This window comes from Choloepus didactylus, chromosome 17 (genome assembly GCF_015220235.1).
Source record: "Choloepus didactylus isolate mChoDid1 chromosome 17, mChoDid1.pri, whole genome shotgun sequence".
Lineage (NCBI taxonomy): Eukaryota > Metazoa > Chordata > Mammalia > Pilosa > Megalonychidae > Choloepus > Choloepus didactylus.
Window position 1 is genome coordinate 49,273,507 of NC_051323.1, and position 25,847 is coordinate 49,299,353.

Below are 25,847 nucleotides of genomic sequence, written 5' to 3' on the forward strand. Positions count from 1 at the left end.
CCAAAATTGTATTCCGAACCATGCACTCCCATCTTCTCCTATCACTCTGCAGTGCTCCCTTTAGTATTTCCTGTAGGGTGGGTGTCTTGTTCACAAAGTCTCTCACTGTCTGTTTGTCAGAAAATATTTTGAGCTCTCCCTCATATTTGAAGGACAGCTTTGCTGGATATAGGATTCTTGGTTGAAGGTTCTTCTCTTTCAGTGTCTTAAATATATCACACCACTTCCTTCTTGCCTCCATGGTTTCTGCTGAGAGATCCGCACATAGTCTTATTAAGCTTCCTTTGTATGTGATGGATTGCTTTCCTCTTGCTGCTTTCAGGATTCTCTTTTTGTCTTTGACATTTGATAATCTGATTATTAAGTGTCTTGGCATAGGCCCATTCAGATCTATTCTGTTTGGAGTACGCTGCGCTTCTTGGATCTGTAATTTTATGTCTTTCATAAGAGATGGGAAATTTTCATTGATTATTTCCTCTATTATTGCCTCTACCCCTTTTCCCTTCTCTTCTCCTTCTGGGATACCAATGATACATAGATTCTTGTACTTTGTTTCATCTTTAAGTTCCCGGAGACGTTGCTCATATTTTTTCATTCTTTTCTCCATCTGCTCCTTTGCGGGTAGGCTTTCAGGTGTTTTGTTCTCCAGTTCTTGAGTGTTTTCTTCTGCCTCTTGATATCTGCTGTTGTATGTTTCCATTGTGTCTTTCATCTCTTGTGTTGTGCCTTTCATTTCCATAGATTCTACTAGTTGTTTTTTTGAACTTTCAATTTCTGCCATATATATGCCCAGTGTTTTCTTTACAGCCTCTATCTCTTCTGTGAAAAATTCTCTAAAGTTTTTGAATTGATTTAGCATTAGTTGTTTAAATTCTTGTATCTCAGTTGAAGTGTATGTTTGTTCCTTTGACTGGCTCATAGCTTCATTTTTGTTAGTGTAGGTTGTAGTTTTCTTTTGTCTAGGCATCTGACCTTCTAGGCCAGCCCAATCAGGTTTTCCCAGACGAGAACAGGTTCAGGTCACAGAAGGAGGAAATATTCAGTATCTGATTCCCCTGATGGTTTTTCTTAGAGGATTAATACACCTGTGCTTTTCTATTTGACAGGTGCAGTCTGTCGCCGCTTGTGTAAGGGGATGTGGCCTGTGGCTCTCCTCCCCCAGGCTTTGGGGTCTGATTCCAGAAAGGCAGGGGGTAAAGCTGGGCCCCTCCCTTTCCTTTGGGAAGCTATGCCCCCTCCAAAGAGGTCACTGCCTACCAGGAAGTTCTTTGTTTCTCTGACTCTGCTGATCAAAGTATTTTGATTTTAAAATAGCTGAGTCTGTCTTTACTGCAAAGCGCTGTGGGCTGAAAGCAGCTGCTGTTTTCTCTACAGAGAGCAAAAGGGACAGAAAACTCCCAGGTTCACCCGTCAGCCTCTGGACTTCCCGTCCTGAGACAGATATGTCCCCCAACTCTCCCAAGGTCAGTTGTCCCCAAAAGCCTCTGTCTGCTTGTTGAGGATTCACTGTCTGTATTTAGCAGTTAACATTAAAATCCCAGATGGAGCTGGGCTGCAGTACACTAGCTTGTTTGGAGAGTGCTGTTCTCTAGCACCGCGCGGCTTCTGTGAGGGAGGGGCTCTCGGCTCTCGGCTCTTAGCACGGGTCTGCAGTTTTACTTACAGATTTAATGCTGCGATCTCAGGCATTCCTCCCAATTCAGGTTGGTGGATGATGAGTGGACAGTCACGTTTGTCTCCCCAAAGTTATTACTGGTTATTTACTAGTTTTTTGGTCATTTATGAATTGTTCCCAGGGGGGACTAACAGTCTTCCACTTTTCTCTATGCCGCCATCTTTTCTCCCTCTCCCCTTGGAAATATTTTAATAATTTAATAAGTTATGTGTGATGTGTAAAAAAAAAAAGTGATTTTTAAATATAATAAAACTTATTTTAAACCAATGTATAATTTCAAAGCAATCTTGAATAATATCCATAACATAAAAAGACTAGTCTCAACCATTTCGCATTTACCAAGAAATGCAAAATCTTTAAGTTACTTTAAATTAATTATGTAAGAGAAAGGATGCTTTGTTAACAACTTTAAAATAACATATATTTTGGTTTGAAGACAAATGTATATTAAAATGCATGAAATTTAATGACTCATTGTAGCATCAAAAATAGACAAAAATGCTTTCCTACTGAATGCTTGGAATTATACATTTTGCACTTTAAAAAATAACTGGTTTATTTTTGTTACTTTCATGCACCATTCAAATAACATGAAGGGGTTATGGCTGCTCTTTATTCCTTATAATGAAAAGCCAAATTGGATGTAATGGCCACTGTATTTTCTCTTTATGACTCTGGTTTCTGACTTACAAGAGACATCACAATGAGACATATTAACATTTTGATCAGCTGAATGCAGTTTGTGGGTCTAGTGATAAAGATAATCTGGCTTCAGATTTGTAGACTTATCATTTTATGGTCCTCATGTACTTTAATTCAGCAAACTTTTTATATTTTTATTTTAGCCCACTGATCATTATGGGTATCTATTAATCAGTATATGATTTAAAAAATATTGCCACGGAGTAGTCAAAACCCACGCAATGAACCACCTGAGCAGCTAGTCGCGCGCGCGCGCGCGCACACACACACACACACACACACACACACACACATCTGGTGTTCAAAGACTGCTGCATGTACTGCTCAACGGGCATTCAAAGGCTCCCAAAGTCCTTCCATTTTAATTCAGGAGATGTCTAATGAGTTATTTTTAATTATTATTTCTTTAAATATGCCATTGCCATCTTTAACAGTGTGGATCATCTCACATACCTCTCAGAACCCCCCGGGTTGGGCAGTGTTCTAGTTTGTTAATGCTGCTGGAATGCAAAACACCAGAAATGGATTGGCTTTTGTAAAAGGCGGTTTATTTGGTTACAAAGTTATAGTCTTAAGGCCATAAAGTGTCCATCAACAAAGGGTACCTTCTCTGGAGAAAGGCCATTGGCATCCAGAAAATCTCTGTTAGCTGGGAAGGCACATGGCTGGCATCTACTTGCTTCCAGGTTGCGTTTCAAAATGGCATTCTCCAGAATGTCTGCATCAGCTTCCATTTTCAAAATGTCTCTCAGCTCCAGCTAGCTGTGAGCTCCTTCTGTCTGAGCTTATATAGTGCTTCAGTAAACTAATCAAGGCCCATGCTGAATGGGTGGGGCCACACCTCCATGGAAATTATCCAATCAGAGTTATCACCTACAGTTAGGTGGGTCACATCTCCATGGACACTGAACCAATAGGTTCCAACCCAATCCACACTAATACATCTGCCCCCACAAAAATGCATCAAAGAATATGGCTTTTTCTGGGGGATACAAATATACAAACAAGCACAAGCAGTATCTCAGGTCCCACCCTGTCCTAATTGTCCAGATCAGGAAATGACCCTTTATTTTCTCTTATAGGTAGAAAGATATGTGCATCCCAAGGTGCACTCCAGGGAAGTGTGATGCAGATTTGAACCAATTACACATTAAGAGTGGAGCATGATAACAATTTGGAGAGGCACAGCTCCCTGCTCTCTGAAATGAACCTGAAATGAAGAAAAGGTGAGAGCCTATCAGATAGAAAAAAAATGTTAAGATTAATAACATCCAGTGGAGGTGAGAGTATGGGGAAATGGACACCGTTAAGCCAGTTTAACAATATCCATCAAAAGTTTTGAATGCATATATCCTTGATCTAGCAGTTCCACTTCTAGGACTCTCTCCTATAGAAACACTCATACCTGTGAATAAATATACCATGTATCATCAAATCTAAGATGTCCTAAATTGTAAAATGTACTGTTATTTTATGTACCGTTAAGAAAGAAAAAATGTTGCCATTGTAACTACAATACAATTCTTTCATATTGCTTAGAATTTTTATACTTACTAAAAGAGCTCTTTTAGTCTGACTCAGATGTACGTATTTTTATTATATATGGCTCTTGCAAGCCACTGCTTTTTGCTCAGATTTTCAGCCTCTTGGAAACCACTTACAAACCAGCAAATGCATCAGGAAGAAAAGCAGCTCAGGGTGTCACACCTCAATGCATTTCTCTTCTCCCTGCAGTCCTGGCCCCTCAACTCCTAGACTGCCTTGGTAGCTCTTTGTTGCCTCCAAACAGAAGTGTGTGTGTGTGTGTGTGTGTGTGTGTGTGTGTATGTGTGTGTGTTGTGTGTATTTACAGAATTTCTAGCTACTCTTGGTCAGGTTCGGAGCCATTCAAGAATCCACACAACGCAGCAAGTCAAAGTTTAAGTATAAAGTTTAAGATTTACTAGAGAAAGAAAGCAAGTGGGAGCCTGCAGAAAAGAAGAAAAAGATAATGGCTCCCACTCTCTATCTGAGAGCAGCATTTTTTAATGAAAAAAGGAACCCATGTTGGGTAGGGTGTTTGCTGTGATGTTCTGTGCCTTGACTGGGTAAGTGCCTATCTAGTTTTGGGCTGATCGGTTGGTAGAATTCTGAGACAATATCCTTTTTAGGAAAGCAGCTGCATTATCTAACTGGGGAGAGCAGGCCTTTTCGGTTGTTTATTTTATGGGCATATCTGTCCTTGCCTTACCCATCTTTGAGGGGCCACTGGGATGGCCTTGAACAGCTTTGAACAACCTTCATTCTTTAGTTTATGGGGCACCTGTTTTCTGTGAGAGAAGCTGCGGGGCCCCTGGGTTAGAAACTCCTTCTACATGTTAGTTTCTTCTTCTGGGATCTAACTTTCCTGCTTTTTGCTTTTAAAAAAATTGGCAAAAGTCTGGGCTGTATTAGGGTTAAGGTTTTAACTTAGCTCAAGTCAACTTTTTTGCAGGGGGCTGGGGTATCGTTTTTCTCTTTGACTGCTTCTGGCTGGGCAGGGTTGTAGTTGGGGGTAGTTGCCTTGAACTAAGCTTTAGCAGTATTAAATTGATGTCTGGATATCTTTTGCTGGAACTGGCTGGTAGCGAGGCTCTTCTTGAGGCAGGAGCTGACCTTCACATTTGTGTTGTAGCAGGAGCATGTTTTCGGAATTTCGCTGGTAAGTCATGGCTGCTATTGACCTATTGATAAATTTAATTAGACATTGTAAGAGGCAAGGAGCAAAAAGAAAAGTTAATATAAGGATAATTAATGGCCCAATAAGGGGGAGTAAAATAGCTCATAGAGGCATGGAGAAGAATGAAAGAAAGTTTGATAGAAAGTTTTTTAACTAGGTAGAAGAGAGAAAGCTGTTTGGTTAGCATTTTCTTGTTATTTTTAGGTTTTTTCTTATTTAGGCTTGCTTTTTAAGGTCTTGATTATGAGACTATACGGTTACATCCCTCATATTTTACTACTGGCAATTCTGGGAAAGTTTTTGGGAGTAGAGAATAAGTTTTTGTTGTTGAGATTAGAGCAACAGCAATTTATGTTAACAAGGGCCTTTTATGGTCAGAATAACTTGTTAGAATAATAAAGCTGCTTGAGTGAAGTAATTTTAATAAACAGTTTTTTCTTTTTCTCTATTGGTTATTGAGGACTATATTAACCATTTTTTAGCTAAAGAATTATATTGAATATTTTCTATTTATTTAGCTTTTAAATTTTCCTTTTTTATGAGACTTTTTAAGAAATGGTATCTTGTGAGCATCTCTTATAAAAGGGAAAGTGGGCGGAGGTTTTTTTTGGTAACTGCTTTTTGCTGAGCAAGGGTGAAGAGTTTTTTATATTAATTTGGAAGATGTTTGGACATAAAATCACAGATACAATATAGGCAATAATGAGATAAGCAAATGACAAATAGAATAAAAACTATGGTAAGAAGGGCTATTTTCTATTTTATAGTAAATTCATTAACCATTTAGAAAATGAATTTAGTTTATTGTAATTTTAACATTATTATTTTGCATATGATTTAATATTGAAGAGACATTATTATATTTATTTGGTATATATGTATAGCACTTAATGCTAATGAATGCTTAAGTTTTTTCCTGAGCTGCATTGGGTGTTAAGTTTATGGTACCATACATGCTGTCCCCTCATAGAAGCAGGCTTTAGTGTTAATTATTAATTGTTTTCAGGTGTCAACCACATCACACGGGCAATTACAGCTCCAGGAGGTATCTTCTTTGTACAGTTGTTGTAGCGCAGCATCGTTGGTTGTCTGGGAAACAGGACGGTGGGCTTTAGGGTTCCACTGGGCTGTTTTATCGTGCCCTCTGACGCTATGCAGCAGAGCCAGTCTGGAGGCAGTGTTCACTGAAAAGCTAAAGTGATTGAGTCTTTTCTGGTAGGCGGAGGCAAAGGTGTCTGTGGTAAAAGGTGTTTGCAGTAACAGCATGTGTCCATTTACTTCTAGAGCACATCCATGTGATGTGGTTGGCACCCTTATAGCTTTAGGGACCACAGAAATGGGTCTTACCAATAACTCTGATGGGGAGGGAGCATGCAGGCATAGCACTAGGGGCTTGGTTTAAACATGCAAGCACTTTAATTAAAACAGGTTTAATTTTTTTTTTTTTTTTTTACATTTTACTAGGGTTATGTTAGATAATGTGTAGAACATAATTTACGTACTTGCCTTGCTTCTTTTTAAAAAGTTTTTTTGTTGTAGTTGAGGATGAAGATTTGACTTGTACTAACTGCAAGCACTTTTAAAGAAGCATTAGAGTAAAATAATGTAATTTATAAGGACATTTGGCTGTTTTTGTAACAGATAACACTTAAAAAATAACTGAAATTATCATTACTATATTGTTGTTTGATGTTATGCACATCAGTAACTAGAAGTTTAGAAGTTTTTAATTCTTATAACATTGTCTAAACATTTCTTGTGCAACTTATAACATATTATATGAATTTAATCATTTTTAGTAGTTTATTTATATTTTTTCCCAAAGTGAAAGAACAAATTCTTTGTAACTGTTGGGAATAAAAAGATACTTTTTAAGGTTTATCCTTGAGAAAGTACAATGGGTTTGCTGCTAGAACACAGGTGTTGTGAAAACTATGGCTGATTTTTAAGCCAAAATGGGAAAGGAAAAGACATAGCTCTTTTAAAAGTGAGAAGACAATATTTTTAAAGGACATGATAAAGTTACCATGGAGTGCAATAAATTTATGAAAGTATTTTGTTTTCTTTATATATTCCAGGTTTATTACAGTGATTACTAAGTAATTGATGGATATATTTATTTGAGGAATGGATAGCTTAGAGAACAAATAATATTTTTATACATTTACAAAGTTATATTTAATATAAAATGAGTAAATATAGTTTTATTTATTGGCTAAACAAGGCTGTTAAAGGGACTTTGTGTTACTGTTACAGGTTTGTTTGTTACACTTTAAACCTATGGTTTTTATCAGAAAAGGCCTGAGCCTTATCAGATCATTGTTTAGCCAGTTTGGGTTTCATTAAGTAACCTCCCATTTAAATAAGAGTGTAGGAACAGACAACAATTTAAAAGTAAAGAGTGCTTAATACAAGAATTTAAATAAAGAGTCAAGGACGTAATAATGTTAACATAAAGTGCAAGAAGTTATTTTGATAAAAGAGACTTTTTGCATCCTATACTGATTACTTAGAAAAACACTTTTACAACCTTTTATTAAGAACACCTCAATAATTTAAGGAAACTTTTTTTTTCTAAATAAAAACACACATTTGTATATATATTTCATTTTAAAAGTTATTAAAATGAATTTTGAAATTATTTTTAAGCAAACATTTTAAAATATACAATTACTATTATGAAAAGTAGGATAGAAGGAGCAGGAAGAGAGTGGCTGGGTTGATAGTAAACAGCAGGAGACAGTAACTTGAGGAGTTATTCATCTATCTTCTGGTTGCACCAGGCACACGCTCCAGGCTTGCGTTGCACCCCCCTGCCAGGGAGAGGAGGGCTGGAGTGGGAGATGGCGGGAGAGGTGCGCGGACAGCGAGCAGACTGCGCGCGGGCAGGGTGAGGTGAGGAGGGGTCGGCGACGGGCTGAGAAGGGAGGGGAAGGGGTTAAGGATGAGGGGAGGGGAACGGAAGGGGTTAAGGGTGAGGGAAGGGGGTGGAAGGAGTTGGAGAGGAATTGGGAGGGGGAGCATAGTTACGAGGGGGATGGTTTGCAAGGTTTAAGAAGCCAAAGCTATTTAAAGGCTTTTTAGGGTTAACTTTTGTAGAAAGGAAAGCGGAAGACTTAGAAGGCTTTTTTTGTGAAGGAGGAGGATTTGGTAGGAGGCAACAGAGTGGCATAAAGATAGCCAGGACAGAACAGTTTAAGATTAGAAGCTACAGACCACTTGTTGTTGTGCCGAATAAAATTATTAAGTTCAGCGAGAATTTGCCAATTGAAAGTGCCACTTTCTGGCTGTTTTTGTTGTTCTAAAGGATACTGTGGCCAAATTGTTTCGGTTCTACTTCCCCTTTTAATTGAAGTTTAAACATCTGAGGGGGTAGATTTAGGAGGAAATTCAGTTTTGGAGCTACTGAAAAGTTATTACCCATGATTATTTAAGAAATTTGAGAGGCTTGAGGTTTGTTAGGGAACTCTGCTCGTCAGAGGCTTACGGAGATCGCCCGTGGGAGACTCACGGTTTCCTGCTCCTTTAGAGGCTTACGTTCTCCCTGTAGGGAACTTTGCTCATCAAAGGCTTACAGAGATCACTCATGAGACCCCCACAGTTCCCCCGCTCCTTTAGAGGCTCACGGTCTCCCTGAATGAGGCTGACACGAATTGGGGCTATGCTCATCAGAGGCTTACAGAGATCGCCCATGGGAGACTCACGGCCCCCCTGCTCCTTTAGAGGCTTACAGTTTCACTGTAGGGAATTTTGCTCATCAGAGGCTTACGGAGATCCCCCATGAGACCCCCACAGTCCCCCCACTCCCTTAGAGGCTTACAGAGGCCACCCAAAACGTTGCTCAAGTGAGACTAACGGCCCAGATCCACACGACCGCTGCAACAACAAAGCAGGCATCCCCAGTTTGTCATTGAGGGTCAGGAAATGCATGCAGTCTTTCGCCCAAGGTGTCCCCCGGGTTACTTTGACTGCTGCAATAGGGAAAGACACTCACGGAGTGTCGGAGAGTTTTGACTGAGTACTCAGGTTTTCCTAGGCTTATGAAGCCGGGCGCTGCGTTAAAGCAAGCCGAGGCGCCACACAGAGGTGGGCCAGGGTGTCCACAGGACACCGAACAAAACTCTCGAGGGGGGATCTGGGCAGAAAGACATCACTTACCTACCTAGAGCCGAATTAGTTGTAGATATTTGAGAGCTGTGTGGGTGAGCCGGCATCGCATCAAGGTGGTCTGAGTTGATGGACTCAAGCCGCTGAATGCATGGAAACCTGAATGGCTGTAGTTCGGGGAACAGAGTCGACTGGAAGTCTGCCCCATTGCCCTGAGGGGCCAGGAAACTTAAACCTCAGTCGAACCTCCATCCCGGGTTTCGGCACCATAAGTCAGGTTCGGAGCCGTTCAAGAACCCACATAATGCAGCGAGTCAAAGTTCAAGTATAAAGTTTAAGATTTATTAGAGAAAGAAAGCAAGTGGGAGCCAGCAGAAAAGAAGAAAAAGATAATGGCTCCCACTCTTTATCTGAGAGCAGCATTTTTTAATGAAAAAAGGAACCCACATTGGGTAGGGTGTCTGTTGTGATATTCTGTGCCTCAATTGGGTAAGTGCCTATCTAGTTTTGGGCTGATTGGTTGGTAGAATTCTGAGACAATATTCTTTTTAGGAAAGCAGCTGCATTATCTAACTGGGGAGAGCAGGCCTTTTTGGTTGTTCGTCTTATGGATATATCTGACCTTGCCTTACCTGCCTTTGAGGCACCACTGTGGCTGGAACAGCCTTGAACAGCTTTGAACAGCCTTCATTCTTTAGTATATAGGGCACCTGTTTTCTGTGCGAGAAGCTGCGGGGCCCCTGGGTTAGAAACTCCTTCTACATGTTAGTTTCTTCTTCTGGGATCTAACAGGAAGGTTAGTTTGATAGAAGTTGGTACACATGGTGGTTTGAAGTTGTATGTACCCTGAAAAACATGTTCTTAAATTTAACCCATTCCCATGGGTGTGAGCCCTTTGTAAGAAGGACCCTTTGAAGAAGTTGCTTCAATTAAGGTGTAGCCCTCCTCAGTCAGGATGGATCTTAATCCTATTATTGGAGTCCTTTATAAGCAGTATGAAATTCAGAGAGAGAGAGAGAGAGAGAAAGCCACAGGAGGCAACAAGCTGAACCCAAAGAGAAGTGAGAGACCAGGAGACACCACCATGTGCCTTCCCATGTGCCAAACTAAGGAACCCCAGGATCCCAGCAGCCAGCCCTAGAACACCACAGTTTTCGGGGAGAAAGCATCACATTGATGATGCCTTGATGTGGACTTTGTTTTAACCTCAAAACCATGAGCAAATGAATTCCCACTGTTTAAGCGGAACCATTGCATTGGTATTTACTTGAGCAGACCAAGAAAGTAAAACAATACATCAATAGGTTGTGTGGCCATTACTTATGCTCTACATAGGGACATTTATTTGAAAGGAGGGCACTATAAATAATATTGAATCAACAGGCTTGAATTGAAACTGTCCTAGACAATCTGGAACATATGGTCCCATCCTAATCATAGCTCTCTTTTGTACTTCTATAAATACATATAACATGAATGGGGATAATTCCCTGTTAAATTTTTTTTCAATTAAGAGAACATAGAATATGTGCCAGTTATCAATTTATCACTTCTCTGCTCCAAATACACCCAGCATTGCTCTATGAGCAGAGCCCTGAAGCATTTCTCTGTTGTCAGGTGCCAGTGTGAGGCCTTGTCAGTAGAAGGTGCTAGAGGGACACTGAAGGGGCTTCTCTTGGTGGTTCCAGGACTTCTCTTCTGGCTCCTACAGCACAGCTGCCCGTGGGTGGCTTCCCGGGGAGCTTTTGCCAGCACTACAGCAGAGTTTCCCGCTGGCCAGCCCCAGCCGGCAGCACCTCAGCAAACTGCCCAGCAGGCCACAGCCACAACCTCACCAATGAGTTCCTGACCTCAGCCTCAGCAGGGGAGGGGAGGGGAGCGGAGGGGCGGAGTCCTCTTCCAAATTCACTTCTTCCTTGCGTTCTCTATGTCAGTCCTAGAGGTAGTGGCTGCTCCCTTCATCTCTTATTCCTGGATTCTTTAGGGTCCTTTTACTCCTCTTGGTAGCCAATCCCCATTTAATAGTTAGCAGTGGTTTCTGTCTCCTGACTGGATCCTGGCTGATACAGGATGCATTTGTTATTTTTGTTCACTTATCATTTGATAACAAAATCCTTCAAAGAATATGGATAACATGGTAGCAGGTGGGTAAAAATAACAAATACTTACATAGTGCCTGCCGTGTGATAGGCGCTGCTCTAAGAACTTTACACTTTATTAACTAATCTAGTCCTCACAATAACCCTATGAAGGAAATAGCACTATTATTTCCTTTTACAGATGAGGAAACTGAGACTCGGTGAGGTTATATAGTTTACTCAGATGCATAGCAGAGCTGGGATTCAAATACAGATTTACAAATTACGTGACTTAAGAGTCCATGCCCTTACCCAAACAGATATTTATTCACTGGTGTGCACAGCTGTAATAAAATTACGGAGTGCTGGTACTTGCTACAACATGGATGAACCTTGACAACATCACGTTGAGTGAAATAAGCCAGATACAAAAGGACAGATACTGTCCGATTCTACTTACATGAAATAAAGAGATATACAAATTCATAAAGACAGAATGTACAGTGCAGGTTGCCCAGGGTGGAGGGAGGGAGAATGGGGGAGCTACTACCTAACGGGTATAGGGTTTCTGTTTGGTGTGATGGGAAAGTTTCAGTCATGGATGGTGGTGAATATGATTAACCCCACTGAACTGTATGCTTGGGAGGGGTTGAGATAGGAAATTTTATGTGATATATATATATGTGTATATATATATAAATGTTGCTTCCACTATTTAAAAAATAAAAAGTGTCCATGCCCTTAACACCATACAGAATAGATTGCTCAATTTGCCTTCCGGAGAAAGGAGGACAGCAAGAGCGTCTGACATTAAGTACTGCGCCTCTCAGGAGTTGTCCTATAGAGGCACTGCTCAGGGATCACGGAGACTCTGCATTGAAATATGGGAAAGACCAGATAGAACTAGGGTGCAGGCAGGCCAGGGCACCTGAATGCACAGCCCCCCACCTTCTGAGCAACTGGGGGAGGTTCCTCAGTCAGTCCCGGCAATGGTTGGCCCCAACCTAAGGAACCAGATACAGTGTGGCAGGTTCTCAGAGAGGACAGCACAGATGGTGATGGGGACTCTCCTCTGAGAGGAAGAAGGAAGAGTCTTAACAGACAAAACCATAGAGCTCGGGTTTTCTGACTCACTCTGTGGGGCTGAGGAAAGACAAGGAACTGGAGTCAAACTGCCCGTGTTTATGTCTCTGCTCGGTCAACAACAGGATGAGTGACCTCAATAATGGCCCGTTACACACAGGATCACAACTGGCTTAGCCGTTCTCCTGTTGATGGACATCTGAGCTATGTCCTATTTGGAGCAATTATGAATAAAGATGCTAAGAGCGTTTTGTACAACTCTTTTTGTTTTCATTTCTCTTGGGTAAATACAAGAGTGGAATTGCTAGGTGATAAGGTTGGTTTATGTTTAGTTTTTAAAAAACTGCCAGACATTTTTCCAAAGTAGCTCCACCATCTTATACTCAAACCAGCAACATATGAGAGCTCCAATTGCTCTACGTCCTTCTGTTATCAGTTTTCTTTAATGTGTGCTATTCTCAGTCTTTTTAATGTTGGCCATTCTAGTGGGTCTATAATAGTACCCCATTGTAGATTTGATTTGTGTATCACTGATGATGAATAACATTGAACAGTTTTTTTTGATGTGCTTATTAGTCATTTATATACTGTGAAATGTTTGTTCAAATTTCTTGCCCATTGTCTTGCTGGGGTTTTTGTTGGTTGGTTTGGTTTGGTCATTTTTTATTAAGTCATAGGAGTGGCTGAATGACTTTGGGCAGGTCACTGATATTTCTCAGTCTTCTCTTCTGAAGGTGACAAGTATGAATTCCTCCAGGACACTGGGGCTACAACTGTCTACACAAGTGTGTCACAAGGGACTATAAGAAATCCCAAGCTTGGCCACTGCCCACAGTGCCCTGGACTCACAGGAAACGCACGTGGCCACTCCCATCTGAGGCTTGTGCAGTCCCTGCCAGAAGAATGAGGGACATGCCATGGGGTGCTGGGGGGAGGGGGGAGGACGGGAAGGAGAGAGGGAAGGCACATTGGTCCTGGAGCTGGAGAAAATGGAAATGTAGCACAGGTATAGACTGACCCGGAAGCTCTTAGCAGACTGGCCTGAGCAAGTCTCTCCGAGGGACTTTCTTCCCCGTGAAATGACAGGGAGACATAAACATCCTGCTCTATTTGGAGAGAGCCCTGAAGAGCTGACGATGACCACAGTGCAGGTGAAAATTCTGCCGTGTCACAGAAGGAGCAACTGCAGAAAGCAGCTACCACTCCTAGGGCTGAGGGAACAAAGAGAAGAGGCTGTTACTAAAATTTAGAACTTGGTGCAAGGGCTCTGCAGAATTGACACTCAGACCTCTGACAAGGGGGCACCAGCATCTGGCACTTGTATTTCTGATGGGGTATTTAAAGGTGATTCTGCAAGTGTTGGAAAACTGCAAATTGGATTTAGAAACTGCTGGGGGAAGGAACTGGGGTGACAAGCCCAGGAACCACTGGCAGACAGGAAGCAATCAGGAAGGAGCAAGTCCCCCTCTATTACCTCCTTTAGTTGTAGAACCAGCTGCCAAACCAGAGTGTGGTTGCAGAGTTGCGGCCCCAGAATCGTAAAGCAGCGAATAGGAAGTAAACTTGGAGTGGAGAGAAATAATAACTGGCACAAAGGGCTTAATAGGATGCAGAATCAAGCAACCCTGCAAGCAAACAGGAAGATTTTTAGAATAACTCACTCCTCCTCTACTCACCTGGAAATGTGGGAGATATCTTAAGCGTGGAATAAACCAAATGTCCAAGCATCTGACATATAGATTTTCCTTTTGTTACTTCCTTTGGTGGTTCTAGCTCTGTGGTTCCCAAGCTTTAATGTCTAAGACTTACTGCATGCTCAGCTTTATGGGTGATGTAAAGAATTTGCTAATTTGATTTTGAATAGATGCAACTTTCACCTTATTAACTTTAGAACCAAATGTCCAGCCCGCCTAGGATCTCCATACACCGCAAACCCATTGGCATCAGCCATGCAGCAGAGTTCTTTAAGAAGTACACAGTGGGAAAAGTGCAGGCCTTGGGGCCAGATGGGCACAGGTTCCTTTATATCTTGGTGTTTCTACCGACCAGTGGTGCAACTCTGGGGAAGCTAGTTAATACTCTGAGCTTTCAGTTTCAGTTCTCTAATCTGTAAATGGAGATTAAATGAGAGAATGTATGGTGCTTAGCACAGGGTCTGCCATGTAGTTATCGCTCAATAAGTGGTGACCAGAGACAGCGTTATTGTTACTGTAGTTGTAGTGATGGTCCTCAGATTTCATGCCACATTCTGGTCCCAGGGAGAATTTGTGCCTTGCTGATTGGTTGAAGAGGGGACTGCTAAGTTAGCAAGTCCAATGGCAACAGTTTCTCAACAGTTTCCTTTGAATTCCCAGAAGTGAGTGTAGGATTGAAAGTGTAAGAGTGCTGCGACCCCATAAGACAGACAATAACAAATGTTGGCGAGGGTACATAGAAAGTGGAACTCTCACACTCTGCTAGGGATATGTAAAATGGTGCTATTTTCAAAATCAGTTTGGCAGCTTTCAAAATGTTAAAACATCAAGTTACCATAGGACCCAGAAATTGCACTTAGGTATGTACCCAGGAGAAATGAAAACATATGTCCACCCAAAGACTTTAGCAGCATTATCCACAATGATCAAAAAGTGGAAACAACCCAAATGTACATCAGCTGGTGAATGGATAAATAAAATGTAGTAACTGGAATACTATTCAGCAGTAACAAGGAATGAAGTTCTGGTAGGTGTTACCTTAACAACATGGATGAACTTCTAAAACACGCTCAGTGAAAGAAGCCAGATGCAAATACATATTGAATGATTCCATTTATATGAAATGTCCAGAAGAAGCAAATCTATAGAGACAGAAAGTAGTAGATCAGTGGTTGCCTAGGAACGGGGGGTGGGAATGAGGAGTGACTCTAAGTGGGCATGGGGTTTCTTTGGGGGGTGAGGGAAATGTTCTAAAATTAGATTGTGATTATGGTTGCACAACTCTACAAATATACGAAAAAATCATTGAATTTTACAATTAAAATGTGATTTTTGTGTATGTAAATTATACCTCAGTGAAGCAATAACAAAAAGAGTGCTGAAGTCACCAGTACTGGTGGTCCCGGAGGCAGATGGGTGGTTATTTCTGGCAGCCTCTGGACTAAGGGAACAGAGATCTATCTGTCTACACCTGGCCCAAGACCACTGGGTGGAATTTTAGGGCCCCTAATTGCCAGGTATAGTTGGGGCCCAACTTTAGCTTTAGGCTCCCAGACAGAGTGAGTATAGTTGGAGAAGAGAGAGAAGGGGCAACACAGGAAGGGAGAAAGCTGGGGGCAATGAAGGCTGAAATCTTCTGACCAGGAATTTCACCCCAGCAGCTCAGCCTTCCCTCTTCTGTTTCAGGCATTTTCACTTCTCCTGGGAAAAAGATGTGGCACTGCATTGCACAAACAGAACAACTGAGGCAGTGAGAAAAGACAATCAACTAATCAGAATTTAACCAGTGCTTCCCACCTCAGAGCTCTAACATTAGCCTTCCCAGCTTCTCGGCTAATGACAGTAATAATTGGCTTGGGCTCTCTTTAACAAAGGTCACATTGTGTTTGTTACTGAGGACAGGAGAAGAGAGCAAAAAAAGTAATGAGAAAGAGAAGAAGTTAGAATGAGAGGAGAAATAAAACCAAAGGTGCAGACTTCTGCTTTCAAGATGGCAGCCTGAGCAATCTCTCCCTCCTGCACCAAATCCAACAAATGAAAGGCATAAAAATAAATACAGAGATATACTAGAACTCGAGAAGGAGAAATCTCGATGGACCTAGAATTGCAAGGAATCTGAGGAACTGAAACTGCAAGATTGGATTAAAGAAGGAAACCTCTGCCCAGAATGCCCAAGGGAGCCAAGAGGAGAGGCCCTCCAAGGATGATGGGAGCAGAGTGAGGGTGTTTCACACCCAAGGAGGATGAGGCTGTGGAAGGGGCCCCAAGAACAGCTCCTAGTGTGATTAGTTGGAGCACTGAAGCAGGAGCAGGCAGCAGGGTGGCCCCCAAACAGTCATGGTCCAGGTGGCCCCCAAACAGTCATGGTCCAGGCAACTGTGATGGGTTGTCTATTTCTAGGTGGGAGGAAGCAATGAATGCAGATCAGAGAGACAGAAGAATACCTGGGGTGGCCGGGATCGCGCAGGAGAAACTGGGAATGACCAAGCCCAGAAGGCAGCTGCTGAGATGCCCTACTTGGTGGCAGATGTTGCCTATCGCACTCCCTCTGAAAACAGCACAGTGTGCAGCTCTTGCCTCTTTCTCTAAGTGGGCTGTGCAAATAGTGGCAGCAAACAGTCTAACAGAGAATGTCAACCATAAAGATGACTTCTCACCAGTGTCATTAACTTTTTAACTTTTGAGAAAGAGAGAGATAAGAAATGAAAGACATAACTGGGGGGTAGTCGGGGATTAATAGAACAACGAGAACAGGACTATGTGGCAAATCTGGCAACTTGCTCACCAAACCTGTTTTGCTTTCCTCCTGGGAACATAGGTAGACCTTTCCCAGACACCCTTGAAGTTAGGTGAGATCAATGGAATGTGAGCAGAAGTGCAGCACCCTACTTCTTTCCAGGCCTGGCCCATAAGTACCACCACTCTCTCTTTTCTGCTTTCTGCCAGCTGGAAGCTGCAGGAGGAAGGAGACAAGATTCTCTGTTGCCTTCTGTCACATCAGGTCCCCACATGGCTATGTGGAGCACTGCTACTGCCCCACTGGACTTTAGATGAATGAGAAGCAAACTTCCATTGTGTCAAACCACTGCATTTGGGTTGTTTTTTGTTTTTGTGGGTTTTTCCCCCATTACAGCACCTAGGGTTACCTTCACTAATATAGACTTCACACTTCAAAACAGATAATTTCCTTGAAGAAATAAGCAGTATCACATCCATGAAACAAAGCCATCTGTGAAACAGAACCAACTAGAGGCTCTGTAAATAAAAATAGGAAACCATTGACATTAGGAACTCAGGAGATAGACTGAATAGTAGAATATATCAGCTAAAGAGAAAAACAGTCAGATGGAAGATTAGGTAGTATATTCCCAGAATGCAGAACAAAAGGGGGTGGGAAAAATGTTTAAAAAGTTGAATGACATGAAGACCAAAAAATAAATTCCAACATTCATCAAAAAGAATTCCAGAAGTAGATAACAGAATAGATGAGAAATAATGTTTTTTTATAGTCTCTAGTTTGCATTGATTGTATTTTCCCCCAATCCCACCCTATTTTAACACCTTGCAATGTTGATATTCATTTGTTCTACCCTATGTAAAAACATATTTGTACCTTTTATCACAATCGTTGAGCACCCTAGGTTTCACTGAGTTATAGAGTCCCAGGCTTTATCTTTCCTCTTCCCTTCTGGTGTCCCACATACTTCTAAACCTTCCTCTTTCAACCATACTCACAGTCATCTTTGTTCAGTGTACTTAACATTGCTGTGCTACCATCACCCAAACTTGTTTTCCAAACCTCTCAGTCCTGTCTTTTCCTTTCTGTCTGTGGTGCTTCTTTATTTTTTTTAATTCATATTTATTGAGATATAGTCACATACCATGCAGTCATACAAAACAAAGCATACATTCAATTGTTTACAGTACCATTATATAGTTGTGCATTCATCACCAAAATTAATTTTTGACATTTTCATTACCACACACACACAAAAATAATAAGAATAAAAATTAAAGTGAAAAAGAACAATTAAAGTAAAAAAGGAACACTGGGTGCCTTTTTTGTTTTCCTTCCCCCATTTTTCTAACATCCATCCATAAACGAGACCAAGGGGAGTGTGGTCCATATAGCTTTCCCAATCACATTGTCACCCCTCATAAGCCACATTTTTATACAATCATCTTCAAGATTCATGGATTCTGGGTTGTAGTTGGATAGTTTCAGGTATTTACTGTAGCTATTCCAATTCATTAGAACCTAAAAAGGGTTGTCTAAAGTGTGCGTAAGAGTGCCCACCAGAGTGACCTCTCAGCTCCTTTTGGAATCTCTCTGCCACTGAAGCTTATTTCATTTCCTTTCACATCCCCCTTTTGGTCAAGAAGATGTTCTCCATCCCACGATGCTGGGTCTAGATTCCTCCCTGGGAGTCATATTCCATGTTGCCAGGGGATTCACTCCTATGGGTGTCAGATCCCACATAGGGAGGAGGGCAGTGATTTCACCTGCCAAGTTGGCTTAGCTAGAGAGAGAGGGCCACATCTGAGCAACAAAGAGGCATTCAGGAGGAGGCTCTTAGGCACAATTATAGGGAGGCCTAGCCTCTCCTTTGCAGCAACCATCTTCCCAAGGGCAAGTCCTGTGGTAGAGGGCTCAACCCATCAAACCACCAGTCCCCTATGTCTGTGAGTGCATCAGCAACCATCGAGGTGGGGGAGCCCAACACCCCCACATTCTCCACCAGCTCCTCAAGGGGCTCTGCATATTTTTTTCATTTTTTTAATTAACACTTTTTATTTAAAATCAACTATATAAAAAATTTTTTAAAAAACATACAATTAAAAAAACATTTCAAACAAACCATAACAAGGGAGTCCAATATGTTCCCACTCTACCCCAAAAAATAACCTAATATAGCAACATTTCTGTGAACTTGTTCCTACCATACCCATTAGAAATTAACAAACCATAGTCATTCCTGGGCATTCCCAGAATGTTAAATTTACCCACGATAGCTTATCTGTTCTTATTGGGTTATCGTTCCCCCTTCATTAATTGCTCTCTATCACTAGTTCCCCTACATTCTACATTATAAACCATTTATTTCAGGAGTCTGTTGTTTAACCTCCAGGTGTTTGTGAATTTTCTAAGCCTCAGATGGTTATTGACTTCTAATTGTATTCCATTGTAGTCAGAGAATGTGCTTTGAATAATTTCAAATTTTTTAAATTTATTGAGGCTTGTTTTATGTCCCAGCATATGGTCTCTTCTGGAGAAAGTTCCATGATCACTAGAGAAGAATGTGTATCCTGGTGATTTGGGTTGTAATGTTCTATATATGTCTGTTAAATCAAATTCATTTATCTGATTGTTTAGGTTTTCGTTTCCTTATTGGTCTTCTGTCTGCTTGATCTATCTATAGGAGAGAGTGATGTGTTGAAGTCTCCCACAATTATTGTGGTAATATCCATTGCTTCCTTTAGTTTTGCCAGTGTTTGTCTCATGTATTTTGTGGCACCTTGATTGGGTGCATAAACATTTATGATTGTTATTTCTTCTTGTTGAATTACCCCTTTTATTAGTATGCGGTGGCCTTCTTTGTCTCTCATAACATCCTTGCATTTAAAGTCTTAAATTTTATCTGAGATTAATATTGCTACTCCTGCTTTCTTTTGGCTGTAGCTTGTATGAAATATTTTTTCCATCCTTTCACTATCAACTTCTTTGTGTTCCTGTGTCTGAGTCTCTTGTATGCAACATATCGATGGTTCATATTTTTTGATCCATTCTGCCAATCTGTATCTTTTAATTGGGGAGTTTAATCCATTTACATTCAATGTTATTACTATGAAGGCATTTCTTGAATCAGCCATCCTATCTTTTGGTTCATGTTTGTCAGATATATTTCTTCCCTCTCTCTCTTATTGTCCATTAACAAACCAATATTGAATCTCTTTAGTACTGAACCTTTCTCGATATCTCTCTCTCCTTTATCTCTGTCGGTAGGGCTCCCTTTAATATCTGAAGTAGGGAAAGTCTTTTATTAGCAAAATCTCTCAGCATTTGTTTGTCTGTGAAAAATTTACGCTCTCCTTCAAATTTGAAGGAGAGCTTTGCTGGATAAAGTATTCTTGGTTGGAAATTTTTCTCTCTCAGAATTTTAAATATGTCATGCCACTGCCTTCTCGCCTCCATGGTGGCCGCTAAGTAGTCACTACTTAGTCTTATGTTGTTTCCTTTGTATGTGGTGAATTGCTTTTCTCTTGCTGCTTTCAGAACTTGTTCCTTCTCTTCAGTATTTGACTGTCTGATCAGAATATGTCTTGGAGTGGGTTTATTTGGATTTATTCTATTTGGAGTTCGCTGGGCATTTATGCTTTATATATTTATATTGTGTATAAAGTTGGGGAAGTTTTCCCCAACAATTTCTTTGAATACTCTTTCTAGACCTTTACCCTTCTCTTCCCCTTCTGGGACACCAATGAGTCTTATATTTGGACGTTTTATTTTATCTATCATATCCCTGAGGTACATTTCTATTTTTTTTATTTTTTCCCCATTCTTTCTTTTGTTCTTTCATTTTCCGTTCTGTGGGCCTCAGGGTCACTGATTCATTGTTCAGCTTCCTCTAGTCTTGTACTATGAGTATCCAGAATCTTTTTAATTTGGTCAACAGTTTCTTTTATTTCCATAAGGTCATCTTATTTTTTATTTACTCTTGCAATTTCTTCTTTATGCTCTTCTAGGGTCTTCTTCATGTCCTTTATATCCTGTGCCATGCTCTTCTTCATGTCCTTTATATCCTTGCCATGCTTTCATTGCTTGTCTTTAGTTCTTTGATTAATTGCTCCAAGTACTATGTGTCCTCTGATCTTTTGATTTGGATGTTTGGGTTTGGGTGATCCATATCATCTGTTTTTCTCATATGCTTTAAAATTTTCTGTTGTTTTTGGCCTCTTGGCATTTGCTTTACTTGATAGGGTTCTTTTAGGATATGTAGGATTATTCAAAGACTAATCTCTGATTTGTCAGATCTACAGCTTAGTTGCCTATACTTTCTCTAACTAACCCGCAGATGGCGTCTGTGAGTCACCTATTCCCCTCAAGTCAGTTCTCCCCAACTTTGTCTTTGTGGTGTGTGGGGGTCTGATTCTTGTGAAGTCCAACTGGTGCACCACGTTTGGGTATGTTGTTGGTGCTGTCCACCCTGAATGTGGAACGTGTGTCTGTGCAGTTAGGGAGGGAGGGCAGCTTTAATAATCAAACCTCCCAGGTGTTCCTGGAGATTTAAGGCTGTTGCAAGAATCTAAACCTTCATTTCAGTCTCACCACAGACTGTCTCTGCTGCTGCCCACAAGTCCTTGATATTGGTGTATGGTCCCTGGGATTTCCAAGTGGGTCCCTCTTCCAAGCCATGCCCTTCTAGGGCCTCTGCTGAGGGAAGGTTGTGCTACGTCACAAGTGCGCACCGTCCCTCAAGAGAAGCCCTGGGCCACCAGAATGTATAGGTACATTCCCAGCCTTCTGTAAAGAAGGCTGTATGGGCATGTTAATTTCCCTCTTTTTGCACAGCTCCGCCTTCCCAGCTCTGGGACAATTAGCTGTGGATGCACAAAAGGCTATTGTCCATGCCCAATATTGTGGTGTATGTGCCTGTTGCTGGAAACAGTTCCCGTTGCATTGGGTTTTTTGACGCAGCTCTGGGCTGTGGTGCCGGCACCGGGCAGGAGCATTCCCAGCCCACCGGGAAGATGGCTGCAAGGGGTGTGGTTATCTTCCTCTTTTAGCTCCCCTCTGCCTTCCTCACTCCAAGACAATTAGCAGCGGGTGTGCAAAAGGCTATCTTCCACACCAGATATTGAGGCGTTCGCAGAGCCCGTTCCTGCTGTGCTTCACTGTGCGGTTCTCACTGCTGTTATCGGCCAGCTGCTTTTGAGTTTTTTAAAAAAGAATTAGTCCACCTCCAAACACCAACCCATGGCTTCCCCACACCCCATTGTGGCTGCTGGATATTTAGCAAGCTTATTCCCTCGTTTCAGAATGCAAACTCCCGGTTTCACCAAGTGCACGGTCCTTGTGGATTTAGCAGACCTTGTCCAGGTGATGCATTGCTGGAACTGGTGTTCTGGGTCACTTTCTGGCTTTTATCTAGTATTTTTCATGGAGGTGTTTTTTTGCTCTCTCTCCTAGCTGCCATCTTAGGTTCAACCTCCCATTGTGTCTTTCATCTCTTGTGTTGCGCCTTTCATTCCCATAGATTCTGCCAATTGTTTTTTCAGACTTTCCATTTCTACCTTATGTATGCCCAGTGTTTTCATTACACACTTCATCTCTTTTGCCATATCTTCCCTAAGCTTGATTTAGCATCAGTTGTTTCAATTCCTGTATCTCAGTTGAAGTGTAAGTTTGTTCCTTTGACTGGGCCATAACTTCGTTTTTCTTAGTGTAGTTTGTAATTTTCTGTTGTCTTGGCATCTGGTTTCCTTGGTTACCCCAATCAGGTTTTCCCAGACCAGAAGGGGCTCAGGTCTCAGAAGGAAGCAATAGTATCACATCTCCCTGAGGGTGTGTCTTAGACGACTGATATACCCTGTGAGGCCTCAAGTCACTGTGCTTTTCTACCCAGCAGGTGGAGCCTGTCAGCCTGTAACTGCAGACTGGTGTAAGGAGGTGTGGCCCGTGGCTATTTTCCCCATCTCTGGAGTCTGGTTCTGAATGGAAGGTGGTTAGTAGAGCTGGGCTCCACCTCTTTCCTCTTAGGGAAAATACATCTCCTGGAGAGATATCATTTGCATTCAAATAGTCTCTCTGCCTCTGTTATCTCCATCCTTGTCTGGGTCAGAGCACTGGGAACTGAAAATGGCTGAGGCTTTCTCCACTGAGCCAAAAAAAAAAAAAGGGACAGAAAGACCCCCTTCAGGGTCAGTCTGCTGCCCCCTCAGTTTCACCTGTCGGCCAGAGATAGCACCTGGTCCTCTGGGCTCTCCCTCCCTCCCAGAGAGGTCCACTGGCTCTCCAAGGTCAATCGTCACCAAAAGCCTCCGTCTGCTTTTTGGGTATTTGTAGCTTGTATTGAGCAGTCAACATTTGTTAATTAAAATCTCAGTTGGAGCTGGGCTGAGTTATATTCACTTGCTTGGAGAGTGCTGCTCTCTAGCACAGCAAGGCTTTGCAGTTTGGGCTGCTGTGGGGGTGGGGCTCTTGGCTTAGGTCTGCAGTTTTTACTTACAGATTTTATGCTGTGATCTTGGGCATTCCTCTCAATCCAGGCTGGTGTATGATGTGTGGACAGTCATGTTTGTCCCCAAAAGAGTTATTCCAGATTATTTACTAGTTGTTCCTGGCTGTTTATTAGTTGTTCCAGGGGTACTAACTAGCTTCCACTCCTCTCTATGCCACCATCTTCCCCTCTGTGCTGGTTTGAATGTATTATGTCCCCCAGAAAAAGCCATATTCTTTCATGCAATCTTGTGGGGCAGACATAATAGTGGGGATTAAGTTGGAATGTTCAGATTAGGTTGTTTGCATGGAGATGCGCCCCACCCAACTGTAGAGGATAACTGATGGGATATTTCCAGGGAGGCGTGGCCCCACCCATTCAGGGTGGGCCTTGATCAGTGGAGCCATATAAATGAGCTGGCTCAAAGAGAAGAAACTGAGTGCAGCTGTGAGTGACATTTTGAAGAGAAGCAAGTTTGCTAGAGAGGAATGTCCTGGGAGAAGCCATTTTGAAACCAGAACTTTGGAGCAGATGCCAGCCACATGCCTTCCCAGCTAACAGAGGTTTTCTGGATGCTATTTGCCATCCTCCAGTGAAGGTACCCTATTACTGATGTGTTACCTTGGACACTTTATGGCCTTAAGACTGTAACTGTATAGCCAAATAAACCCCCTTTTTATAAAAGCCAATCCATCTCTGGTGTTTTGCATACCACAGCATTAGCAAACTAGAACAGATTTTGGTACCAGGAGTGGGGTGCTTTTGCTGCTGAGTCTGCAAATACCAAACATGTTGGAATGGCTTTTTACATGGGTAAGGGGAAGATTCTGGAAAAATTGTGAGGAGCTTGATAGAAAAGGCCAAAACTGCTTTAAAGAGACTGTTTGTGGAAATATGGACTCTAAAGATACTTCTGATGAGGACTTGAGCAGAAATGATGAATGTGTTGTTGCAAACTGGAAGAAAGGCGATCCTTGTTTTAAAGTGGCACAGAATTTGGCAAAATTGAGTCCTGGTGTCAGATGGAAGGAAGAATTTGAAAGTGACAACCTGGAATACTTAGCTGAGGAGATCTCCAGACTACATGTGGAGGAGGTACCCTGGCTTCTTCTTGCAGCTTATAGTAAAATGCAAGTGGAGAGAGATAAACTTAGAACTGAGCTCTTGGGTTCAAAGAAACCAGAAGCTTATGGCTTGGAAAATTATGAGCTTCCAGGGGGTGGAATCCCAGAAGCTACAGCCCAACATGAGGATGTAACCAAACATGGAACCCAGCTGCCATTTCAGTACAATCCAAGATTGGAGATGGAATTATCCAGAAAGGATTTGTGGAAAGTCCTATTGTCTGACGGCTTTGACCCCTGTGTGCTTCATGCGAAGCCAACAGAATTTTTGCGAGATCTTTACAGACAGAGCCATTGCCAGTCTGGACTGGAGGAGACAGACAAGGAACAAACTGAAGGAAAAATTTCTTCAAAGACGGAGCCATGGAGGTTGAGGTCTGGAGTTAAGAGGTCTCGGGCTGGGAGAGTGGAGCAGCCCACATGCATGGAAAGGGTGAGTTTGCCCCAGAGGTCGAGGGTGGGCATTCCAACTCGATGCTCTGGAAGAGTTTTGCCACCCAAGGTCCCAAAGAGGGTGGAGCACATTCCCAGGGAATTGGGGAGAGCCTGGCTGCCATCCCACTGTTCTGAAGGGGTTGAGCGTGTGCCCCGGAGATGGAAGGGAATCCGGGAGCTGCCCCGAGGTTTGAGGAGGGTGGGGCCGAGAAGATGGTCTCCCCAATGTGTGGGTATGTTGGAGCACTCACCCAAGTGTTTGGAGAGGAAACGGCTGCTGCAAAGGCCCTTGGGAAGGGTTAGACTCCCGCTCTCTCAAGCCCCAAGGATGCAACTTCGTTCTGTTAATGACTCTCAGACTTTGAAATCTAATGGAGTTTGTCCTGCAGGTTTTAGGAACTGTTTTGCTCCTGTTAACCCTGTTTTCCTTACTCTTTCTCCTTATGGCAATGGAAATGTTTATCCTATGAATGTCTCTCCTTTGTATATTGGAAGCACATAACTTGTTCTAAGTTCACAGATCCACAGCTAAAGAAAAAGTATGCCTTAGGACTGACCATGCCTATATTTGATTTTGATGGGATCTTGTACTTAACCATTGTTACTGAAATGATTTAAGTTTCTGTGGTATTGTGGGATGAATGTATTTTGTATTTGGAAAGAATATGTTTTTCTGGGGTCCAGGGGGTGGAATGTGTTATGTCCCCCAGAAAAAGCCATATTCTTTCATGCAATCTTGTGGGGCAGACATAATAGTGGGAATTAAGTTGGAACGTTCGGATTAGGTTGTTTGCATGGAGATGTGCCCCACCCAACTGTAGAGGATAACTGGTGGGATATTTCCAGGGAGGCGTGGCCCCACCCATTCAGGGTGGGCCTTGATCAGTGGAGCCATATAAATGAGCTGGCTCAAAGAGAAGAAACTGAGTGCAGCTGTGAGTGACATTTTGAAGAGAAGCAAGTTTGCTAGAGAGGAATGTCCTGGGAGAAGCCATTTTGAAACCAGAACTTTGGAGCAGACGCCAGCCACGTG

The 25,847-nt window shown here is 42.1% G+C and overlaps 1 long non-coding RNA gene across 1 annotated transcript; it reads left to right on the plus strand.

The window, feature by feature from the left end:
- The first annotated feature begins 1,343 nt into the window (after positions 1 to 1,343).
- On the plus strand, positions 1,344 to 16,347 carry LOC119512456. Its single transcript, XR_005212384.1, has 3 exons — positions 1,344 to 1,463; positions 3,460 to 3,603; positions 15,724 to 16,347. It is a non-coding gene; the product is annotated as an uncharacterized LOC119512456 (long non-coding RNA).
- Positions 16,348 to 25,847: the final 9,500 nt, after the last annotated feature.